This window comes from Lolium perenne, unplaced genomic scaffold (assembly GCF_019359855.2).
Source record: "Lolium perenne isolate Kyuss_39 unplaced genomic scaffold, Kyuss_2.0 unplaced96, whole genome shotgun sequence".
Taxonomy (NCBI): domain Eukaryota; kingdom Viridiplantae; phylum Streptophyta; class Magnoliopsida; order Poales; family Poaceae; genus Lolium; species Lolium perenne.
The window spans coordinates 178328-195327 of NW_027249054.1; the positions used below are offsets into that span (position 1 = coordinate 178328).

Here is a 17000-nt window from a genome sequence, read left to right on the forward strand (position 1 = left end):
AGAAACAAAGCAAAAACAAGAAATGGCAAACTAGAATAGTCACATAAACACAAAGCAGCAGAAATTCGTCAAACTTGACAGCAGTACAGTACTCGATTTTTAATAAATTCTTCCACTGCTCAAATCGAAAAGCTTTCAACTAATGAAAGTTAGATAACAATCTGGGGAACATGCACAAAAATTGGCTTCGCAAAATATTTTTCTGGCTATTTTTGAGAATTTTTTCGATAACAGTCCAGAATCTGTTTTCAGGCAGCACTTCCCCAAATATCATCTCCCTCTCATTAGAAAACCACTCAAACAAACTTAACAAGTATATACAAGTATCCAGCAACCATAATATGCAAAGAATGAGTGATGCCGGTATACCTCACCCCAAGCTTAGGCTTTTGGCCTAAGTGGAGTTCAACCCCAGCGAGGGTCGCTGTTCCTTGCCGGTGGATAATGCATGGCGTAGTCATAGTAAGGTCCCTGTGCAGAAGAAAAGCGTGGAGGCCCCACATGCCCAAAATGTTGATGCAAGGAACTTGCTGCATCGGATGATGAGTCGACACTAGTAGGAAAACCCTTATAGGCGGAGCTTAGTTCTGTGGCGCACCACTAAAAATGCGCCACAGAATATTATTTTGTGGCGCACCATTCTGGGGGCGCCACAGAAATAGCTTAATTTTGTGGCGCACGCTTCAGCAGTGCGCCACAGAAACTATGTGGGGCCCACATCCTGCCACCACCAATTATTACTGAAGGTATTTCTGTGGCGCACATGGCTTGCTGCACCACAGAAATAACTCTTTCTGTGGCGCACGTGCTTCGGTGCGCCACAGAAGTAGTTGATTCTGTGGCGCACCTGCTCGGGTGCGCCACAGAATTAAGGTAACTTATATCATCTCGATCGCCCATGCCCTCCCCCGCCTGTTCACCTCTCCCCTCTCCCGAGCCCCTCCCCTCTCCCCTCTCCCCTCTCCTCCGTCGCCTGGATCCGCCGCGCGCTGCCATGGTCGTCGCCATCGCCGTCGCCGCCGCCTTCCTCCGCGAGGGGCGCATGCCGCCACGGTCCTCCCATCCCCGCCACCTGCAGCACAAGCTGCCCCTACGGCGAGGAGGGGCCGCCGCGAGGAGGGGCCGCCGTCGCGGCAAGGTGGAGGAGCCGTCGCCTCCTCCTCCTCCTCCACCCCTGCCGTCATCTTCAACCTCGTCCTCCACCTCTGTCATCGGTGATCTCTCTCCCCTCCCCTCCTCTCCCTCTTAATTCCTCTCCCGCGCGCACAAGGTGCTCGACGAAATCTTTCTTTGCCGTGCTTGCTTCTTTATTCTTTGTCTGTGCTTGCTGCTTTGCAATGTGTTGTCTTGCTTCTTTATTGCTTTGTCTTTGCTTCTTCTTTGTTGGCTCATTGTCATTCTTTGTGCCGGTTTCTTTGTGCTGTGCTGAAGTTGCTGTGCCGAAGTTGCTGTTGGCTCATTGCTGTTGCTGTGCCGAAGTTGCTGTGCTGCTGCTGTTGCTGTGCAGTTGCTGCTGTTGGCTGTGCTCATTGCTGTTGGCTATGCTCATTGCTGTTGGCTCATTGCTGTTGGCTGTGCTCATTGCTGTTGCTGTGCCGAAGTTGCGGTGCTACTGCAGTTGCTGTGCAGTTGCTGCTGTTGGCTGTGCTCATTGCTGTTGGCTATGCTCATTGCTGTTGGCTCATTGCTGTTGGCTATGCTCATTGCTGTTGGCTATGCTCATTGCTGTTGGCTCATTGCTGTTGCTATGTCTCTGTACATATTTACTTGATGGATTCTTGTGAGCTTATGGTATGCTACTATGCTACTGGTGGGCTTGTATACATACATATTTGTAGTTGGTCTTGGTTGGCCTAAGAATGCTCCCTGGCCAGATGCTTGATGTCTTGGCTCAGCCAATGATGCAAAGGCTGAGGCAAAAACTTGGATAAGAACAGATACTAAAATGTGTGATTTAAATGGAATGCTTATGATGGTATACTAAAATAGAGATATCCACAGTAGGGGATCATGTAAATGAATGCCACTGTGGTATCCTTTGAAGAAAATGGGAAGTTTCTGATGGTTTAAAAGACTAGGTGATGCTAGGTTATTAAGTTGGCTGTCAAGGTTGGTTTTATCTGGTTAACTTGGATAGGCTATGTGTTCTTGCTTACTTATGCATATCCATCTCTACTGGATTGACTAGCTCAGGCTTGGCCTCTCTCTTGCCAGCATCACTTGGTTACTACCAAGTGATGAATAATCCCTTATGGTACCCCAGCTTTGTTTTGAACTCAACGGAGTAATGATAAATTTCTATTTCTTGTTGGCTTTGATGAAAATAGAGATATCCACAGTAGGGGATCATGTAAATGAATGCCACTGTGGTATCCTTTGAAGAAAAAGGACTGTTTCTCATGGTTTTAAAAGGCTAGGTGGTGCTAGGTGATTCAGTTGGCTACCAAGACTTGTCTCATCAGGTTAGCTGGGATATGCTATGTGTTGTTGCTTGTTTAGGCATATCTATCACTTACTGGATTTACTGGTTCTTGATTGGCCTCTCTTTTGCCAGCATCACTTGGTCTATATACCAAGTGATGAATAATCCCTTTGGAGCATCTGCTCCATGCATGCTATGTGTGTTTAAGCATCTTGACTTATGTCACCATGGTTGCTGGTTTGTTGGTGTTTTTGTACTTGCCGATGATTAGATGGTTTGTCGATCACTCGTACACTCGGGGGTGGAGCAAGTGAGGCTTGGTGTGATGGCACAAATATCAACTTGTGCATCCTACCTGGCCTCACTTACTCCATCCCTGGATGTTAATATTTGTTTCGACCAACAAAGTATGAGACATATGATATCTAGTTGAGATACCACTTGGCTCTTTCTTCCATTTTAGTGCCGATGATTAGAATGTTTGGTCACCTATACGCCGCAATATACTTTGTAGACGAGCCCCCCTTTCCCTGGCCGCCGTTCCGTGAACGAGTCCTTGACGAGACAACAACGCCGACATGCCTGTCCGGCGCAACACCACTTTCTTCTCTCGCCGTCCAGTACGTGAACGGTCTTTGCATCAAGGACTCGTTCACTGGACAGCGAGGGACTGCCATGGTTCTGCGCCGAAGATGCAGATCGGCGTTGTTGTGTCGTCAAGCACCCGTTGACGGAACGCCGACCGGGGAAAGGGGGCCCTTCTGCAAAGTATACGGCGGTGTATACTGCAACTATGGTTTCTGACCATAGTATTTGTGTTGACCAACAATGTATGAGGCACTTATTCCATTTTGTCATTCCATTTGCTTTGAGATTTTCAAAATGCCGATGATTAAAATGTTTGGTCACCGTACACTCGGGGGTGGCGTAAGTGAGCCTGGTAAGATAGCACAAATATCAATCTCTTGTGCATCCTACCTGGCCTCACTTACACCATCCTTGAATGTTAATATTTGTGTTGACCAACAATGTATGAGGCACTTATTCCATTTTGTCATTCCATTTGCTTTGAGATTTTCAAAATGCCGATGATTGAAATGTTTGGTCACCGTACACTTGGGGGTGGCGTAAGTGAGCCTGGTAAGATAGCACAAATATCAATCTCTTGTGCATCGGACTTGGTCTCACTTACGCCATCCCTGAATGTTAATATTTGTGTTGACCAACAATGTATGAGGCACTTATTCCATTTTGTCATTCCATTTGCTTTGAGATTTTCAAAATGCCGATGATTAAAATGTTTGGTCACCGTACACTCGGGGGGCGGCGTAAGTGAGCCTGGTAAGATAGCGCAAATATCAATCTCTTGTGCATCGGACTTGGTCTCACTTACGCCATCCCTGAATGTTAATATTTTTGTTGACCAACAATGTATGAGGTACTTATTCCATTTTGTCATTCCATTTGCTTTGAGATTTTCAAAATGCCGATGATTAAAATGTTTGGTCACCGTACACTCGGGGGCGGCATAAGTGAGCCTGGTAAGATAGCACAAATATCAATCTCTTGTGCATCGGACTTTGTCTCACTTACACCGTCCCCGAATGTTAATATTTGTGTTGACCAACAATGTATGAGGCATTTATTCCATTTCTCTTGTGCATCGGACTTGTTGGTCTCACTTTCTTCCATTTTCATCATAGTAGGAACTGGATGAAGGACCCCGATGCAAGTGAGCCTGGTGGGTAGAGATGAGGGAGCAAAGGAGGAACCGGATGAAGACTACTTTGTAGGATGAAGACTACTTTGTATCTCGAAATTGTGAATTTTGTATGAATTAAGAGTTGTATGCAAAACATTTGACACTTGCCACTATATATGTATCTCGATCGGGATCTAAGTAATGTGATGATGATGTCTATGTTATATCTGTGCAATGTACATGATATTTATATTATATCTGAATGTTGCTGTATATAACCTGTATATCTGTATATTGCTGTCTATAAACTGCATGTGTACAGCAGGCAGCACAAAATCGTGTATAATACAAGCAAATTCTGTGGCGCACTGCAAACCAATTCTGTGGCGCACTCTTTTCTGTGGCGCACCTAAGAGCACGTGCGCCACACAAACGTTAACTCTGTGGCGCATGGGCTGGTGCGCCACAGAAAGCTTATTTTTGTGGCGAAGTTTCTGTGGCGCACCTCCCATGCGCCATAGAATCCATTTTTGGTGCGCCACTGATGAGGCTTTCCCTACTAGTGCGAGGTGTTCCTCGGCCTCCGTGTTGTCTCTTGCATGATGGCCTCCTCCCTCTATGTGTGGGGACCCCGGACTAACTGTCCGAAATACCCTGTTATGTATACAGTTCACGATCCCATGATCAGTGCGTCGTGAACACATAACCGAACTGATATCAAATTACATCATCCTTTACAAAACGGAATAAGAAAATTACAATATGACCATTACTTACATAATCGCCTCGAAGGGCCTAACTAAACATCAGAGTAGCATCATCACTTCAACAGCGCGGAGCCCAAGTCATCTGCCGTAACCCTACAGGCAACTGACTGGGGAGACGTTCCTAGCCCGCATAGACGTCGTCAACTCCTTCTTCATCTGTCGAACTCCTTCACGTCTGGCCAAGTAAATAGCCAGGGACAAAGCCGTGAGTACATTGGAATTGTACTCGCAAACCATCAAGAAGGTGATAACAATTCTATCTAGAGAAGACAAGAGAGGAAGAATAGTTTCTCTTGTGAAAATAGCATGTAGAAGAGAAGAGATGTTTTTGGTGGAGATAGCATCCAACTTCTCGATTGAAGGGGGACACTTCCAGAATTTTATCTAAGACATCTCTATATCTCTATTGAAGAAGATACTTCAAAAGAGTTCTACAACATAAAACACTAGGGAGGGGGGTAACCCAATTTTGTTCCCTTTCCGACCATCCCCATATGGTCAACCAAACCATTCCCGTACCCTTCCGGTACTCCGAAAACAAGTTCCTTTCTTTCATTTTCCAAACAATTTTTGTAAACCCAAAACTCATCAGGCTAAGCAACAGCCATTCCAACCGTCCATGACCGCGGACACGGCTATTCGAATAGATTTGACTCTGCAGAGTTTGCGCACTTTACCCACAAGATCTGATAAATCCGCCGGGATCATCCCCGGGCCATCATACGAAAGTATGTGGGTATCGGATAACCAGTCGAAGCCTTTCGCCCATTCTAATTAGCAAGAGGTCCTACCCTATGGAGTATGTACCTCCCCGGCACCGTGGCAGCTCACCTCCATTTGAGCGTGGCTCCACCGCCAAGCCAGGAGACCCATAGTGTCTTCCGGACGGGTCAGCCCCGAAGGCCTCCCGTTATACTATTGTCCCAACCTCGACAATCCGGACTCGGGGGTAACCGTACCCTTGTATAGTTATGCGGTGCCTCGTGCTAAAGAGAACGAACGTCGAGCTAAGCCCCGTGCCCATGTTGGAGTAATGTGGTTGCGCTAGTTAATTGTCATGGGTGAGTACTTAGGCGCCAAAGTTTTCATAATATCCCAACCACTTTCTCATCCCCATCATTTTACCAAATCCTTTCCTTTCATAAATTCTCACTTGGGCATAACATTATACCCAAGGTTTTAACAAAACTTTTACAACAAGGTAAAACCTTGAGGGTTTTCCCAACCTAAAGTTTATGTGTGAACTAAGAGACAACAATGGCGTGATGCTAGCCATCATACCACTAAGGAGATGATAATTGAGGTGTCAAGGGGATCATACATACTTAGGATAAGCATGCATAGGGACATCATAAATAGCATGATTCAACAAGGGTCATGATGTTAATCATCATACCACTAAGAAGATGATAATATAGGTGGTCAAGGGGGCATACATGCTTAGAGTAAGCATGTATAAGATCAACAAGGGGTTCAACACACTCGAGAGTAAGTATTTATAACAGCAACAAGGGGTTCACAAACTTGGGAGTAAGTATGCATGGAATCAACAAGGGGTTTAAGATACGACAAGGGCATGATGCTAACCACCATACCACTATGGGGTGCAAAAAGGGTGTCAAGAGGTCGACACACACAAGACAAGTGGGCATACCCATCACATTTAGAGGGTACACCAAGATCATGGTGTTGACAACCACCATTTCCAAAAAGGGGTTTGTCGGCGAGGTGCCAAAGAGAGTAAACATGCTCACGGTAAGCATGCTCCGACAACCAAAGTAGAAAACACACAAGATAGATCGAGAGATATTAATAATAACAAAGTAACCACCATATGTGATTCAATATTCAGAGATCAAGAGATGGCTTGCCTTGGCTTATTTGTCCCTGTACTTCTTCGACTCCATCAATATAAGAATTCCAACAACATATATAAATAAAATCCTCGTCCGATTCCACTTCTTCTTCTCCAGAATTGTTCGCATCTATCGCCGGAAAATATAAAAGGAACACAATCAATCACATTGCAACAACAAGACAACATTCAACAATCAACAACTAGTCATGCAGCCAAGGTATAACATACTAAGGACCTATAGATACCACAAAACAACTTTAAGAGTTTTAATTTAGAAAACCCCAATTATTTACCTAGTAAAGGTATGAGTGCATCACAACTTAGCAATTGCCTCTCTCGTTTATCACCAGGGTATAACCAAATATCCCCTGGTAGATAACATCATAAAGATGACAAGTGCATTAGTTTGGCATCAAAAACATTCACATCATACTTTCAACATTTTTGGAAAAGTAGAAAACAGTTTTCCTAATTTAATTTGCTCACTTAACACTATACACAAATAGGAAGCAAACCATATACCACATCATTTGAAAACTTAAGCAAAACAAAAGAGCTAAAGTTAGGTTGCAGAGGTTTTGTTTTGCAAGCATAAAACAAAGGTTGCCCACCTCTACTAAAAAGAGTTGGTCAAGGGTTTTTAAATAAACCGAAAAGTTTTGCTTCAACAAGGCATGCTACACATAAACATCACTAGCAGCAACAAATATTTATGAACAGAGACTAATAAATTTTTTCCTAGATAGCCAGTACTAATACAAGACTAACCCAATTGGAATCACCCAAAAATATTAAACCTACAATTTTAGGAATTTCTTTGAATCTGACTGTACAGAAAACAAGATCTGTAAGCCATAAATCGTAGAAAAATCCTAAAAATATGAGGTCAGTTGCATCTGAAAGGTATTGACAATACGGTTCTAATGCAATTGGTTTCACTCGCAAATTCATCTCCAAGCTCATGGTATAAACAGACAAAGTCAGATCTGACCAGAAATTGATCTGTGAACCATTTCAATTTCATTAGGTCATTTGAAGTGAACCCAACGCCAAAATGAAGGTACTGGAGAGGGCTTTCACCCAAAGTTGAGTTTGCTCAAAAAGGTTTTGTAAAACGGGAGAAATCTAACAAACAATGATTCTGCATGTTTGCAGAACTTTATTTATCATGCAAAAACCGTAACGAATTTGAGGATGAGACCAACGCCAAGTTGTAGATATTTTCAGTAACTATCTGCAGAACTTTGAACCACTCGATTTGGATCTGCACACGAGATTTGGCGGATTTTACAAGATTGTACCAGAATCTGAAACAGCAAGAAACAGAAATTACTGCAAGGTTTTGGACGAACTTTGCTCAAGAACTTCAGATCTGAGGATAGCTCAACCTTCTCCATGCTTGGACCAACATGCACCTGCATCAAGATCCAATCTTATCAATGGAGGGAGAAGAAGAGGAGATTAAACCATCTAAGGTTAGGGAGAAGAAGGAGAGGGAGGCTCTCATGGTGAGGATGAGCTTGAGGGAGGGGGAGAGCTTCATCTTGGTGGCTTGCCATGGCTATGGCCGGCCATGGGAGCAAGGGGAGCACCATTTTCGTGGGGAAGTGGAGGAGGAGAGTGTGAGGGAGTGGAGGAAATAGTAGGGAGTGAAAAGAAATGAGGCAAATGAGAGGAGTGGAGAGGAGTGGAGAGGAGTGGAGAGTGGGAAATGAGAGCAAGTGTGGAGGGAGTGGGCTGCCAAGCCCCTTTATATAGAGGGAGAGGGCGTGGGTTGGCTGCCTCCTCATTGATTGAGTTGGTTGGGAGGTAGCCTCCTCATTGATTGAGTTGGTTGGGAGGCTGCCCATTTATGGATTGGGGTAGGTGGGAGGCATGGCTTGTATAAGAAGGAAAAGGGGAGATAGTGCTGGCCGAATTTTGAATGCAAACACAAATTGGCCGGCTCCATCTTTGCCAAACAAAAATGAACAAAGAGAGAGAGATGCACATCATCCATGTGCATGATGTTGAGGAGGTAATGTTGATGGAGGTTGAGACATAGAGATAGAAATGGAGAGTGAGAGTGATATGCATTAAAAGGAAAATTTGTTATCACTTTGTTTGTGGCAAACAAATGATGGAAAGAGATAGATCCAAGGTTTAGAGGGGTAGTGATGGAAGTACAGATACAATACCAATGGTGAATATGGTGGCATAAAATCAATTCAAGAGGTCAAGGTGTTGATGGAAAAGAATGGGGGAGTGAGATAGGTATGAGGAAAAATAAGTTGTTCTAAAAAAAGAGGTCAATTGGGAGTGGTTTGAAATACTCCCTGAGCCTAGGGTTCAGTTGAAGGGAGTCCATTTGAAAGTATCAAATGATCATCCATTTGATCAAGAATTGGAGGATGAGGGGACACAATGTGGTAAATCAGTGATGTGCACAAGATGTGCAAGAGTTGTCATTTGAAATAGAACTTATTTGAAAAAGTATTTGAAACAACTCAATTGTCTAGGGACAATTGGGAATGAACTCAAGTGGAATGAAATTGAAAGTGTTGAGATAAAACTAGTTGAAACATAGGGGTTCAAAATATTCTACTTACTTTCTCAAGTAAAGTAGAGTTTTCTCAAATGTAAAATAAGCAAGAGGAAACAAGAAATGGTGTAGGTACCATAAACAAGCTTTTTGTTAAAAAGAAAGCCAAATTGAGAGTAATGTTTTTATAAATCAGTACTTGGTAGAAATGGGATGAGAAAACAAAACCCATTTCAGTTCCTTGTTTTCCTTGAAGAAATATCTTGAAAAGCTTTAGTAAAACTAGAAGTAGTTTTGTGATCAAAACTAGAGAAGGAAAATCAATAGGATTTTTGAGAGAGAAAACTAATTTAGGGAGAAGTGTTCTCAAGGGTAGATGGTGGCCTCAAAATGTACCCATCATTCCCAATCTTGGTTTTGTGAAGATTAAACTTGAATAAAAACAAGAGGTAAAAGTGAAGGAAGTGATCTTGAGGTAAAACATTGGATAGGGTACAAGATCAAGTTGAATATATGAGCTGCAAGGATTGACTGAGACATGCAAGACGTGGAGGTTGAAGAGGATGTTGCATAGATGAGATCCATGCATTGAGGTCAACAATAACAGTGGTGGTTGCTTAGATATCAACTGCCAAAGTCTGGAACTTATAAGCTTGCCAAAACAGATTGTTGACTTGGCTACAGAATCAACCTATGATGAGTGGGTATAAGAGAAGGATGTGATGAGGGTAGATGATCCCAAATTTTTGGATTAAGGATGATTGAGCTATCTTGTACCACCAAGAGAAAAATCAAGATGGCACACTCATGTTGCCATGAGGAGAAGAGTTTGATGTAGTAAAAAGGAACACAATTTTTCCTAAGTCTCAAATGTGTTTTAATAGGTGAGTTGTTTGTCTAACCACTAGAGGTGTTGTTCTTTGAGGTAACTCAAAGCAAAACCCAACAAGAAAAACAAGACAATACATCTACCAACAGATCAAAGCAATTCATCACAACAAACAGATCAAGGCAATTCATCTAATAAGTCTTTTAGAAAAAGTTTTTGTTCCCCCTAATTTTTGCAATAAGGACAACTAATCAAGGTTGCAAAAGTTGGGGTGTTACAGATCTTCCACCCTTAAAATAATCTCGTCCCGAGATTACTGAGCGCAGAACTAGAGGGGTTGTAAAACTTAACGAAAGTTAGACTCCATTCTTCTGTAGACGTGCCATTGTAGAGAAGGTCGTTGCTTCATCTTCTGGGAGGCATGATGGATTTCTGCCGGTGGCGAGCTTCATGAAGAGGTTGACTACTCCATGCAGATGTTAGACATGTAGCTTCTTAACGACCCTAGTGGAGCTCACGACTCAGAAAATTTAGTGCACTCCAATGGTGCCTTAGCGGGGTTGAAAATGTTTTAGAGTTAGCTTAAATTTAGTGGAAGAAGAAGTCTTCCACCCTTAAAATTGTTCACCGGGGAGGGGGCATTAAAAACTGTAAGCTTCGGCCACGGGTCTTGTCGGGCGCTTCTTGGAGAAGTCATTGATCTCCTGTCTTGAGTTGAAAACATCTTCAGAGGGCGTTGTGTAGTCCACGGCTTCAAGAGGGGTTAGTGCATCCCAAATTCCCAACGGTGTTTTAGAAAGGTTTAAATTTTTAGGGTCAGCTCCAATTTTTTTTAGTGGAAGATGAAATCTTCCACCCTTAGGATTTTTCATCGGGTTTCGGAAAAACTCAGAGCTTCCGCCTTGTAGTCCTGTCTGGGCTTCTGAAGAAGTCGTCGATCTTCCGTATTCAGTTGAAGAATCTTCAGGAGACGATGTGTAGTCCACGACTTCAAGAGGCACTCACGGTGTTTATTAGACCATATAACGCGCGGTAAGTTAGTAAGTCGATGAAGCGCCTGGTTGTGTCCATATGAAGTAGCAACGAAGGTCGTCGGAGACAATCTTCAGCTTGAGGGTCGGTGCTGACTTCAGTAGCAACTAAGAAGTTAGCGGGTAAACTACGCCTAAAGTCTTGAGTCTTGAGGTATCTTCAGGAGCCTTCACTTGATGAGGACCAGATGAACCATGTGATGTAGCTTGGCTTTGACGCTATTGTTCACTCAACTTGTTAGACGGTGTGTTAGAGGGTAGTTTTCAAGAAAATATCCTCGAGGTTAGCGCGATTATGCTCCAAGGTTAGTCCAAATTAGTATGTCTTCTCGCAGAGGTGCAGTCATTCTTGAAGGTAGGGCTTCTTCTTTCTTGGCGTAGTCGAGATGCTCCAGCTGATATTGAAGGAAGTTAGCGTAGATGGGGGTTTGGGTTAGTTTTCCTGATGTTTGAAAAACAACTGCTAACGGGGGTAGAGTTAGAGCTTTTCGTTAACTTATCCAACTAACTAGCAGTTAGCAAAACATCGGCGAGGTAGGTGAGGGTGAAAACATCTTTGGGAGGCTTTCTAATCTAGTTTATCACACTAAGGGTGTTTTTCAGACCGAAAAGCCAAGACAATTATACACACAACAAACAAACAAAAGACACTCAAGGCAGCACACAAGGGAACTACAAGCAATCATCAAACCAGGCATGGTAACCTAAGTACCTATGGAATGCCTAATGCGTGGGGGTAGCTCAATCAAAGCGATTGAGTTTGTCCTATCCATCCTATTGGTTTGGGGGCTGGTCACATATGTTGCCGTCTTCATTTTGCTCTTATGGACTCCAACATGGATTTTCGGGGCAGTTGGTTGCGAAGCAGGCCTGGTGTTCGGTCTTCTATGTTGAGGCGGAGGAGAAAACTGCGTAGTCTTCTTGCTCAACATCCCGGGGACGTGAGGTCTTCGAAGAGGTAGTTGTTGAGGTACTCCCGAAATCGTCAACTTCTTGTAGCTGGCCTAAAAATTACTAGTCAAGAACTGAGGACTTGATCCCAGACGACTGCAAAAAGTGCAAGTCCACGGAGGAAGAAGGTCAGCTCCTTGACAGACTTTGGTGACAACCAAAGGCATGATATTATTATCCCTTTATGTGCAGGACTAAATCGGCGTCCGATCTTCAATTGTTGTCGTTGGAGATACGGGAGTCTTCCTGAGGGATTGAGCCATCTTCGAGTTCGAGTCTTCGGTCTGAGTTGGGGACATCGTCCAACATGTAGGTTTGAAATGGATGAGACAATAGAGTAAGAACTTTCAAACGTTCATAAAGCGGAGGGGTAAGAGTTTAGAAGCTTTGAATAAATAAGAGGAGTAGAAGTGATGCTTTCGACTAAAGAAAGAATTACTTTGTAAATAGTTTTTCCCAAGTACTTGTTTCCTAACTAATGTCCATGCTAACTAAGGTCTCCTACAGTCAGGATAGCTCTGATACCAGCTCTGTGGGGACCCCGGACTAACTGTCCGAAATACCCTGTTATGTATACAGTTCACGATCCCATGATCAGTGCGTCGTGAACACATAACCGAACTGATATCAAATTACATCATCCTTTACAAAACGGAATAAGAAAATTACAATATGACCATTACTTACATAATCGCCTCGAAGGGCCTAACTAAACATCAGAGTAGCATCATCACTTCAACAGCGCGGAGCCCAAGTCATCTGCCGTAACCCTACAGGCAACTGACTGGGGAGACGTTCCTAGCCCGCATAGACGTCGTCAACTCCTTCTTCATCTGTCGAACTCCTTCACGTCTGGCCAAGTAAATAGCCAGGGACAAAGCCGTGAGTACATTGGAATTGTACTCGCAAACCATCAAGAAGGTGATAACAATTCTATCTAGAGAAGACAAGAGAGGAAGAATAGTTTCTCTTGTGAAAATAGCATGTAGAAGAGAAGAGATGTTTTTGGTGGAGATAGCATCCAACTTCTCGATTGAAGGGGGACACTTCCAGAATTTTATCTAAGACATCTCTATATCTCTATTGAAGAAGATACTTCAAAAGAGTTCTACAACATAAAACACTAGGGAGGGGGGTAACCCAATTTTGTTCCCTTTCCGACCATCCCCATATGGTCAACCAAACCATTCCCGTACCCTTCCGGTACTCCGAAAACAAGTTCCTTTCTTTCATTTTCCAAACAATTTTTGTAAACCCAAAACTCATCAGGCTAAGCAACAGCCATTCCAACCGTCCATGACCGCGGACACGGCTATTCGAATAGATTTGACTCTGCAGAGTTTGCGCACTTTACCCACAAGATCTGATAAATCCGCCGGGATCATCCCCGGGCCATCATACGAAAGTATGTGGGTATCGGATAACCAGTCGAAGCCTTTCGCCCATTCTAATTAGCAAGAGGTCCTACCCTATGGAGTATGTACCTCCCCGGCACCGTGGCAGCTCACCTCCATTTGAGCGTGGCTCCACCGCCAAGCCAGGAGACCCATAGTGTCTTCCGGACGGGTCAGCCCCGAAGGCCTCCCGTTATACTATTGTCCCAACCTCGACAATCCGGACTCGGGTGTAACCGTACCCTTGTATAGTTATGCGGTGCCTCGTGCTAAAGAGAACGAACGTCGAGCTAAGCCCCGTGCCCATGTTGGAGTAATGTGGTTGCGCTAGTTAATTGTCATGGGTGAGTACTTAGGCGCCAAAGTTTTCATAATATCCCAACCACTTTCTCATCCCCATCATTTTACCAAATCCTTTCCTTTCATAAATTCTCACTTGGGCATAACATTATACCCAAGGTTTTAACAAAACTTTTACAACAAGGTAAAACCTTGAGGGTTTTCCCAACCTAAAGTTTATGTGTGAACTAAGAGACAACAATGGCGTGATGCTAGCCATCATACCACTAAGGAGATGATAATTGAGGTGTCAAGGGGATCATACATACTTAGGATAAGCATGCATAGGGACATCATAAATAGCATGATTCAACAAGGGTCATGATGTTAATCATCATACCACTAAGAAGATGATAATATAGGTGGTCAAGGGGGCATACATGCTTAGAGTAAGCATGTATAAGATCAACAAGGGGTTCAACACACTCGAGAGTAAGTATTTATAACAGCAACAAGGGGTTCACAAACTTGGGAGTAAGTATGCATGGAATCAACAAGGGGTTTAAGATACGACAAGGGCATGATGCTAACCACCATACCACTATGGGGTGCAAAAAGGGTGTCAAGAGGTCGACACACACAAGACAAGTGGGCATACCCATCACATTTAGAGGGTACACCAAGATCATGGTGTTGACAACCACCATTTCCAAAAAGGGGTTTGTCGGCGAGGTGCCAAAGAGAGTAAACATGCTCACGGTAAGCATGCTCCGACAACCAAAGTAGAAAACACACAAGATAGATCGAGAGATATTAATAATAACAAAGTAACCACCATATGTGATTCAATATTCAGAGATCAAGAGATGGCTTGCCTTGGCTTATTTGTCCCTGTACTTCTTCGACTCCATCAATATAAGAATTCCAACAACATATATAAATAAAATCCTCGTCCGATTCCACTTCTTCTTCTCCAGAATTGTTCGCATCTATCGCCGGAAAATATAAAAGGAACACAATCAATCACATTGCAACAACAAGACAACATTCAACAATCAACAACTAGTCATGCAGCCAAGGTATAACATACTAAGGACCTATAGATACCACAAAACAACTTTAAGAGTTTTAATTTAGAAAACCCCAATTATTTACCTAGTAAAGGTATGAGTGCATCACAACTTAGCAATTGCCTCTCTCGTTTATCACCAGGGTATAACCAAATATCCCCTGGTAGATAACATCATAAAGATGACAAGTGCATTAGTTTGGCATCAAAAACATTCACATCATACTTTCAACATTTTTGGAAAAGTAGAAAACAGTTTTCCTAATTTAATTTGCTCACTTAACACTATACACAAATAGGAAGCAAACCATATACCACATCATTTGAAAACTTAAGCAAAACAAAAGAGCTAAAGTTAGGTTGCAGAGGTTTTGTTTTGCAAGCATAAAACAAAGGTTGCCCACCTCTACTAAAAAGAGTTGGTCAAGGGTTTTTAAATAAACCGAAAAGTTTTGCTTCAACAAGGCATGCTACACATAAACATCACTAGCAGCAACAAATATTTATGAACAGAGACTAATAAATTTTTTCCTAGATAGCCAGTACTAATACAAGACTAACCCAATTGGAATCACCCAAAAATATTAAACCTACAATTTTAGGAATTTCTTTGAATCTGACTGTACAGAAAACAAGATCTGTAAGCCATAAATCGTAGAAAAATCCTAAAAATATGAGGTCAGTTGCATCTGAAAGGTATTGACAATACGGTTCTAATGCAATTGGTTTCACTCGCAAATTCATCTCCAAGCTCATGGTATAAACAGACAAAGTCAGATCTGACCAGAAATTGATCTGTGAACCATTTCAATTTCATTAGGTCATTTGAAGTGAACCCAACGCCAAAATGAAGGTACTGGAGAGGGCTTTCACCCAAAGTTGAGTTTGCTCAAAAAGGTTTTGTAAAACGGGAGAAATCTAACAAACAATGATTCTGCATGTTTGCAGAACTTTATTTATCATGCAAAAACCGTAACGAATTTGAGGATGAGACCAACGCCAAGTTGTAGATATTTTCAGTAACTATCTGCAGAACTTTGAACCACTCGATTTGGATCTGCACACGAGATTTGGCGGATTTTACAAGATTGTACCAGAATCTGAAACAGCAAGAAACAGAAATTACTGCAAGGTTTTGGACGAACTTTGCTCAAGAACTTCAGATCTGAGGATAGCTCAACCTTCTCCATGCTTGGACCAACATGCACCTGCATCAAGATCCAATCTTATCAATGGAGGGAGAAGAAGAGGAGATTAAACCATCTAAGGTTAGGGAGAAGAAGGAGAGGGAGGCTCTCATGGTGAGGATGAGCTTGAGGGAGGGGGAGAGCTTCATCTTGGTGGCTTGCCATGGCTATGGCCGGCCATGGGAGCAAGGGGAGCACCATTTTCGTGGGGAAGTGGAGGAGGAGAGTGTGAGGGAGTGGAGGAAATAGTAGGGAGTGAAAAGAAATGAGGCAAATGAGAGGAGTGGAGAGGAGTGGAGAGGAGTGGAGAGTGGGAAATGAGAGCAAGTGTGGAGGGAGTGGGCTGCCAAGCCCCTTTATATAGAGGGAGAGGGGGTGGGTTGGCTGCCTCCTCATTGATTGAGTTGGTTGGGAGGTAGCCTCCTCATTGATTGAGTTGGTTGGGAGGCTGCCCATTTATGGATTGGGGTAGGTGGGAGGCATGGCTTGTATAAGAAGGAAAAGGGGAGATAGTGCTGGCCGAATTTTGAATGCAAACACAAATTGGCCGGCTCCATCTTTGCCAAACAAAAATGAACAAAGAGAGAGAGATGCACATCATCCATGTGCATGATGTTGAGGAGGTAATGTTGATGGAGGTTGAGACATAGAGATAGAAATGGAGAGTGAGAGTGATATGCATTAAAAGGAAAATTTGTTATCACTTTGTTTGTGGCAAACAAATGATGGAAAGAGATAGATCCAAGGTTTAGAGGGGTAGTGATGGAAGTACAGATACAATACCAATGGTGAATATGGTGGCATAAAATCAATTCAAGAGGTCAAGGTGTTGATGGAAAAGAATGGGGGAGTGAGATAGGTATGAGGAAAAATAAGTTGTTCTAAAAAAAAGAGGTCAATTGGGAGTGGTTTGAAATACTCCCTGAGCCTAGGGTTCAGTTGAAGGGAGTCCATTTGAAAGTATCAAATGATCATCCATTTGATCAAGAA

At 43.1% G+C, this 17000-nt stretch overlaps 1 long non-coding RNA gene across 5 annotated transcripts; it reads right to left on the reverse strand.

Moving 5' to 3' along the window:
• Positions 1–4393: 4393 nt before the first annotated feature.
• LOC127323491 (uncharacterized) lies at positions 4394–16570 on the reverse strand. 5 transcript variants are annotated; one of them, XR_011750620.1, is made up of 7 exons: positions 15969–16570; positions 15822–15880; positions 14910–14984; positions 14630–14743; positions 6763–6876; positions 4902–5066; positions 4394–4778 (listed from the first exon to the last, which is right to left on the reverse strand). It is a non-coding gene; the product is annotated as an uncharacterized lncRNA (long non-coding RNA). The 5 variants fall into 5 exon arrangements; XR_011750616.1 differs by having other exon boundaries at positions 4394–5066; positions 15969–16568; XR_011750618.1 differs by lacking the exon at positions 14910–14984 and having other exon boundaries at positions 4394–5066; positions 15969–16566.
• Positions 16571–17000: the final 430 nt, after the last annotated feature.